A 7,967-nucleotide genomic window follows, 5' to 3' on the forward strand; every position below is an offset into this window, starting at 1 on the left:
ATTTTAGACAGCAACAGATAAATCTTAGCAGATGTTACCCTCAGCAATAAGGCTGACTTTGGCTAATCAAGAACCTGCCTTCAGAGAGTCCATAGATAAATATTCAGGTTGAATTAGATAAAAATTTACATTTTCATTGTTTAACTTCTGCAGGCAGTTCAAGAAAAGCATATTTCTGGTCAACAAATTGGCCCAAAGCAGTGATGAAATTATTTTCAAATTTCAAGGGAAAAAAATTCTTTTTCATACATAACTAATTAGGTTAGTCTATTTTAGCATGTATCCCCTGATAAAAATAGTGATCACATTATTTAAAAATAATGCAAATTATTTAAAAATAAAAGGAAGCTTAATTTTCGTATCCTTTAATTTTTTAATGTTTGGCTTATTTTTTGAACATGAAAAAGTGAATCTTTTACTTATAATTTAGACGTGCCCAGAATGTGCTGAACATCATAAAAATACAGCAGGATGCAGACTTTTATTTTAAGCTATCTTGCTTTTATTACTTCCCAGAGCACCCAGGCTGGATGCTTTTTTTTAATTGCAGAATAATAGCATCTGTAGAGAGGCTAGAACAGAACTATAAGGAATTGCCTTGAAACTGGACAACAGCATGGATTTCAATATAGAAGAAAAAACCTCAGAGACATATTTTTATGGCTTAGATGACAATCTGAAGCAGCCCAAAGACAATGCTTTTATAGACACAATTATTTTTCAGACTCGACCTAAAAGCTCCCAAAGAAGCAAAGTTATTTAAAGTAGTTTGATTTTTAAACTATGTCCATGAGCTGTAACTTTGCCTTAAGCAGGTAGTATTGTTTGCACTGTCGTGTTGCTAAATATTTTGTAAAATAAGATAACTTGCCATTTGAATACCAGCATTCAAGTCCATATATTAAAACTAAACTCTGTAGTGAAAAATAATTAACTACAAGCTGTAGAAGTGGCTAACTGGGACAATTCTCTTGAAAATTAGAATAACTTACATAGAGTGGCTCTTTTCAAAATTTGAAATAAACATTTTGAAAAATGTAAACTTTTAATGGCTAATATTATGTGTATAAATTCTATAGAAACAAAACATGAGACTTTTATGACTTTTAATGAGAAAGGAATAGAATTTCACAGTCATGAGAAGAGTAGAAACATAGCAAAGCTCTTTAGAAATGATTCCCTACACATTCTTGGGGTTTTGGGGAGATTCTCTTTCTCTGATACAATTTTTCTGTCAGGTTCTGCCAGAGGGTTCAAAATCCAGGAGAATTAACTTTTCTACCTGGTTCTGTAGGATTCTTTTCCATAAAAGAAATGTGAACAAAATGATCCCCAGCAATATTAAGATATCTGTTGTCTTTGAACAAAGGTGTTTTTCAAGAGCAGGCACGGTTTGCTCACCAACTTTGGACAAGGATTTAATCCAACATCCTGGGCTACAGCCTGCCTCCTCCAACACTGTCAGAAGAGCCCCAAGTGCAGCTGCCAATGGGACAGGGATTAATGTGATAGTCACTCGCACGGCTGTGAACACAGGACTAGCTCTGGAGGCACATAGGGGAAATCTGGTGCAGTCACTTGTTTTGCTGCTAAGAGAGCAAGGGAAACAGAGCAAGAAATGCCAGCACTGTTTAAGGTTTTGGCCAGCATACAAACAACACACCCTTCAGTACACTGTGGCTCTTTGCACTGGTCTGCTGTCATGGGGTGGCTGTAGCAAGGAATAACCTGCCCGGGAAGGATCACTGATAGCAAAAGGTTGGTCCTTCAGTGGATGTGAAGCCACCATACCATGCGCCTTCCTCAGAGCGTAAAAAAGAGAATCCGATCAATGGGAAGATGTACGTCTGTCATGGAGATGTCCTTTTCCCCACCAGTCTACCAGCTGGTTATTCAACTGCTGTGGCTGTTTACACCAGTAGTCGGTACAAAGGTGCACTGCCACATGGTAAAACCAGATGAATGGGAAGTGTGAGTTTTCAGATTCTGATGATGTATTCTGGGCAGATATATGTACCTATATCTCATGATGTAGTCAAGGAAATCTATAGGTCAAACAGTCCGTGACTGTCAATTGGAAGTAAACTCCCGTATGATAAGTGCATCTGTGCTAAGAAGGTGGGCAGATGAAATTATTAACTATTAATTAAGACTGTAACTACTTCCTTGCAACTGCAATGACACAATACAGACTATCACACTAATGTGTAAAGTGTAGCATAGGCATTTATGATACCAAATCACAGGAACTGATTCTTCACTAACTTGCACCTTTTGTCATCGTTTCAAACCTCTCTGAACAGATTGTACAATGGTGCAAAATCAGTTCCTCCTCTACTTTCCTAGTAATGTTTGGCCTTGTATTGCACATGATTGCATGTGCAAATGGAAGCATTTTCCCATCATTTTGTGCCATGCAACTTTGCAGCAGAAAGCTAGTTGTCCAAACATGAAGCTGAGGGAGATAAGATGCAGGAGATGAGGTTGAAAGACACTACACCGAGGAACAGAAGACTCCTAAAACCATGCCGATCCTGACTCCCAAGACTGTGATACAGTCACACCTCTAGTAAATGTTCCTCCTAGGGACTCCATGTTTTGACTGAAGTTGAAAAAAACAGCTGAGCGGTGAAGTTTTCAGGAAAAATGTTCTTCAGTGGCATCTACTTGGGGTACTCAACTGAACTAAGGTATGAGCCTAGCCCTATTGGGTAAAACCTAGTCTTACAGTGTAGTTTTCTGCCAGAGGGTGTGTTAAAGATAAAAATAGGAAATAGTGCAAGAAGTTTTGAAAATTATATACCACAAATGTTTTGGCCAGAAATTATTTCATCCAACAGGAAAAAATGGAGGAAGATCATGTTTTAATAAAAATGTCTGAATGGAGGAATCATGAAATTTAGTCTAATCTAGTCTAATTCACTAAAGAGTGAGATTCATTTAAAGGGTATGAACATATATGTCCCTGCAATAGAGCTAGTCCATTGCTCTTAACTCTTTTCTTGTACCTCTGGAGTCTTGATGGGAAGTGCCTGCAATTGTAAAAGAGAGGTTGCTTGTTTACTGCATTAGTTCAGATAAAAAATTAGTTTCCTCTTGAAATTTGAAGAAAAAAAAATGATGGTTCTCTTGGCACATTATTATCATAAATCAAAAACATTAGAGATTTTCAGAGGTCTTTTCACTGGAACTCTTGGGTGTCTCAAGAAGCAACTGTTTTAGAAGCAATGATGTCTTGAACAAAGACTCTTTAACAGTGCTGGTTAAATTCTCCAACTGCTATTCATTCTATTAGGCAGAACTGGGAATTTATAGAAGCTCCATCTCTTCTGCCTGGCACAGTTTCATTATTACAAATTAATTTCCTGCCAAAAATGGTTTGCTTTTATCTGGTGATCTAAAGCAGCTCCTTTGATAGAACAGTAAAAGAATTTAATCATTTATTTATTAAACTCACCCGCAATTTGGAAGAGGAAAAATAAGGAGGCAACTGGTTTCTTGTGAGTCTTCAGAGATGAAGTACGTTGTTATAATAACCAGATACTTGGAGTTTGCTCAAGTTGATACTATTTATACATTAAGATCTAATTAAATCTTTTAATTTTAAATAAAATCTGTTGGCTGATTTCCCAAAAGCATGTAAACCTCCTATGGACAAGTCAGGTAGTGGGAATCCCTCCAAATTTTTTCCCTATAATAATATCATTTTGGGAATGCAAACCTAGCTGTGGGAAATACTCACAGCTCAGAGTTGTGGTCAGTGTCTGGTAATACGTAACCATATACGTGTGGAATTAGATTTAAACTGAAAGGTGTGCATTACCTCCCTACTTTTATTTATTTATGAAAGTGGTGTTATGTTTGTGTCCTGTCAAGTAGAGTTTGGTAGTGACATGATGTGGAGTCTCTCCAAAGTTTGAATTCCGCTTTAACTCCAATAAACAGTCTGGTGGCCCCATGAAATGGTTATTGAAAATGACCTGTCTCCAATTAACATGTCGCTCTGAATCATAGCCTCACATTAGGAATCCAGTGAGCTCAGCCTTTATGGAGCTGAAGCCATGCTGCAAACAACACTGAGATTTGGCTATCAAAGCCCAGCAATGAAGGCTAAGGATGGAATTTGGAGTTTTTCACATTACTGGCATCTCCTTTAACATAGGAATCAAAGACCAAAAAATAGAACTTTTTACTTGGACTGCTAATTCCCAGGACATCTATACGGGTGCTGTGATCCAAACTAATCACTTGCACAGTGATTCACTAATTATATGAGAAATGTAAAATAGGTGGCATAACTAAACCAACGCTTCGGTTCTATATCTACTTTGTTTTTCAGATTTAGCTCGTTTGTTTTTTGCACGTTTTGCCATCTATCCTTGTATTATGCCAAAGTTAATGACTTTTACACCTTGCTTATTATCTCAGCCCACTAAATTGTTTTTCAAAAGTGACGCAAACTTCCAAAGTAACTGTAAGTTTAGGTGTGTATAGAAAGCTGTGAGCAAAGGGAACACAGTTTGAAAGAGAAGGCAGGAAATATTTATATCCCTGTAACACCGAAAAGGACATATAAGTTTCATGGACTTATTACACTGGGCATTAAACACATAAAAAAGAGAAAATTTCTTTCCCAAAGAGTTCAAAATCTCAGACATCTGAGAATTGGAAAGAACTAATAAGTCAACCATTTCTCTTCACTCTTGAAATGATTTGTCTGTAGTCTACTTCTTGCTCCATTTTCAACATATGAGAATCACAGAGAAATGGAACAGCTACTTAATTAAACTATTTCCTTTTTTATATCTTTTTCAAACCCTAAACTCCTTCTGCATCTGTCTTTACAACATAATATTATAATCCTTTTTCTCCTACATATTTCCTCCTTTCTGGCACATTAAGTCCCTTTTATCTAGACTCCATCCCATGATATCTTTCTTAATCTCTTCTCAGTAGAGTTAAGCTAATGAGATTTGGCTTAATAAATTTCACTATGCTGCATAGAATTATCTATTTCATGACCAGGGTCCTATTTTCAGCTATAGGCATTTTGATGGTGCTCAGAGAAGCACTCATGCATGTAGAAGTTTGTACAACATGGATGACAGCCACTCTAAGCACTCACAAGCAGGATTCTGCTGTCCAGTAAATACGCCTATGTTTGAAAACTAGGGTTACAGTAACATTGCTACATTGTGCAGAATGAAATTGCTCTTATTATGATTTATCTAAGTTCTCTGCAGGTTTGTTGTTAACACAAGGGTCGAATCACTTAGTCCAGTCTCAAAAGATCTCCTGCAATACTGGCACACCTTTGCTTCATGAAAAGTTTTCAGTGCCATTATTTTCTATGTTTGTTTCTAAATGCATTGCGAAATAAAATTATTCCACAAATCCCCCTCCTCCAGCCTGCTCTCCACAGAGCCAATTCACCTGAAGTGTTCAAATTGCTGTCAATAGGAAGTGATGACGATGTACTGCAAAACTCCAAGGAACTATAACCAGATAAGAGCTTCTTTAGTGGGCACATGCAGCAGAAGAACTATAGTAGCAGTCTGTAATAATTGTCACTTCTGATCACCATGGGAACCAAATAGAGGTCTACTTTGCAGAAAACAGATCAGTAGTGACTCACTGGCTGCTTGGGAAGCATGATTATTGAGAATCACTAGGCTGGTGTGGGTGGTAGAGAACAATACTCTGGTGAGTTACTAAAAAAGCTGATGCCATTTCAACCATAGTCTGACACAGTAGAGAATCCTTTGATAGAGATGCAGGATGAAATCAAGTAAATTAGTACTTTGTCATGGTGTTCATTAGAGCTGGAGTTCATCTTTTTTTCCCACCTCATTTCCCCATGGCTTCAGCCTTGTGTAGACTCTGCTGCAAGACGGATTTCACTCCTAGTGAATGAAGTCCCAGCTGAGCTCTACATGAGATTTTATATTGGGCTTCATCAGGGCACAGGTCTTCTGTGACCCTCTTAGTGATGGATTTAACACTTGAGTGGCACAGAGGTCCATATCCTTTCATCTACACTGTGACTTGAATGGCACACAGGACATGGGCAGTGTCTCTATCCATCCTATCCAGATACTGAGCACTTGGATCATTGCAGCTAAGCTTCAGGTTCTGGATTAAAAGGAAAGCAAAATAAAGGCTCTGTCTCATTGGTGTGATTCAAAGGAGCAGCTGCCCCGAGGGGGAATGGTTTGTGCAACTGGACCAAAATTTGCAATCCAACAAGCAAGTTGGATTGTTTTCCCATCTGATCACAAACTGTAGTTTCAATTCAATGCTTCAGTACTCTAGAATTTTTCAAGTTTCAGTTGTCTGAGCTGAGACATACAAGTTCAAGGATAACGTTTCTGGGCTGTCAGAAAATCCCAGATCTGAGATCCTGAGCTTTTAAAGCCTGAATCCACTGTGTCTTTGTCAACCTGCCTTCAGAATAAAAAGATACCGCCCCCCGCCCCCAGCTCTGGCTGGAGAAGGAATCACAGCTACAAAGGACATGGTATCACAACTCCAACATTTAAGTGTTATATTTTTAATAAACGGCAATTCAAGAGGTTTTGACAAACCCAAAGTATATTCCTTAATAATAACTGCCATTCAGTGACTCCTTATGTTCTCTTCTCAATTCTCACATTGGACCATCATTTGGATGCCTAAGTATCTTCCAAAAATGTCATCAAATATACAACTGCCAGCTGTCATATAGAGTCTCTTTTATGTTCCTCCTCCTGACAGAAATACCCACAGATTACATGTTTTGAAAGAGTAGATATACTCATTTCTCCATGTAATGTCACATGCTTGCATTAACAAAAGCTGAAGAAATGCTGCTCACCACAGAGGAATTTTGATGAGCAGAAACACAGTACCCTACATGGAATTTGGCCAAGACAGAATATGGTGTCCTGTCATAGTTTCTAAATCTCTGGGTCTTTGGAAAAACAAAAGACAAGAACCCATAAATCTATGAAAAGGACAGGGCCCTAGATCTTCAGCTTGGTGTACAGCTCTGCACATCATAAAGGAACGCAAAACTACTACAGAGGCTCTGGATGATACTGAAGCATTTGTCAGCAGATCAGTAAGCTTTGGAGATAAAAAGATGGAGAGGAATGAAATATTAAGAAAGAATGAAACCGCCACACCTCCCACACATTCAGAGGATGAATCATTAAGAGGGCAATCCTGAAGCATGCTCCATACTTCTCTGAAGTTCTGGACAAGAAAATTAAATGATGACATGAAACAGAAAAAAGTGCCCTTTGCAACAGTCCCACCAGAACTGGGTGGGATTAAAGATTGCCTCTTTCTTTCCTGGGCCCACCTGTGGGGTTCAGATGTCAGTAATAGACCAAGTGCTGATTGAGTTTAGTTCTGTGTGCCTTTTTGATGATGCTTCCCAGGACATGGAGGATAGAAACAGGCAAATAATTAGGGAGATTGCTGGCATCTACTGTTGGCTTTTTGAGCAATACATCCTATATTCCAGGATGATTAGTGGTTTTTTTCTTCAGAAAAGGCAATCGTTATCAGGTCAAACATGGGCCTAATTGCTCTGTGCTAAATAAACTTGTGCTTTGCATGTTATTTAGATAGTAGTAACTTTGTGTAGCATGTGATGCAGAACCTACACTTTTATGCCACGTTAAGTGGGTAATAAGGAAACCTGCACGTTTATTATCCAGTGCTATTTAAGTTCTCTTCAGCTTGGCTTCTGCGAACAAGACTTTGCAGATGTAATTTACAGATATTCACTCTTACAGAGATATTTTAATACTCCCCCTTAACCTCCAAGCTTTCTTTATCTTTGCTGTAGGACGAAGGGGTTGAGCATGAGCTGCATATTTGTCTTTGGGAGCAGGAAGCTTGAAAGCATTGATAAACCAAGCAGCAGAGTTCTGGAGAATATCAGTAATCAGTATAACAAAATATAGTATAAAGTATAAAAG

This window comes from Dromaius novaehollandiae, chromosome 1, assembly GCF_036370855.1.
Source record: "Dromaius novaehollandiae isolate bDroNov1 chromosome 1, bDroNov1.hap1, whole genome shotgun sequence".
NCBI classification, from domain to species: Eukaryota; Metazoa; Chordata; class Aves; order Casuariiformes; family Dromaiidae; genus Dromaius; species Dromaius novaehollandiae.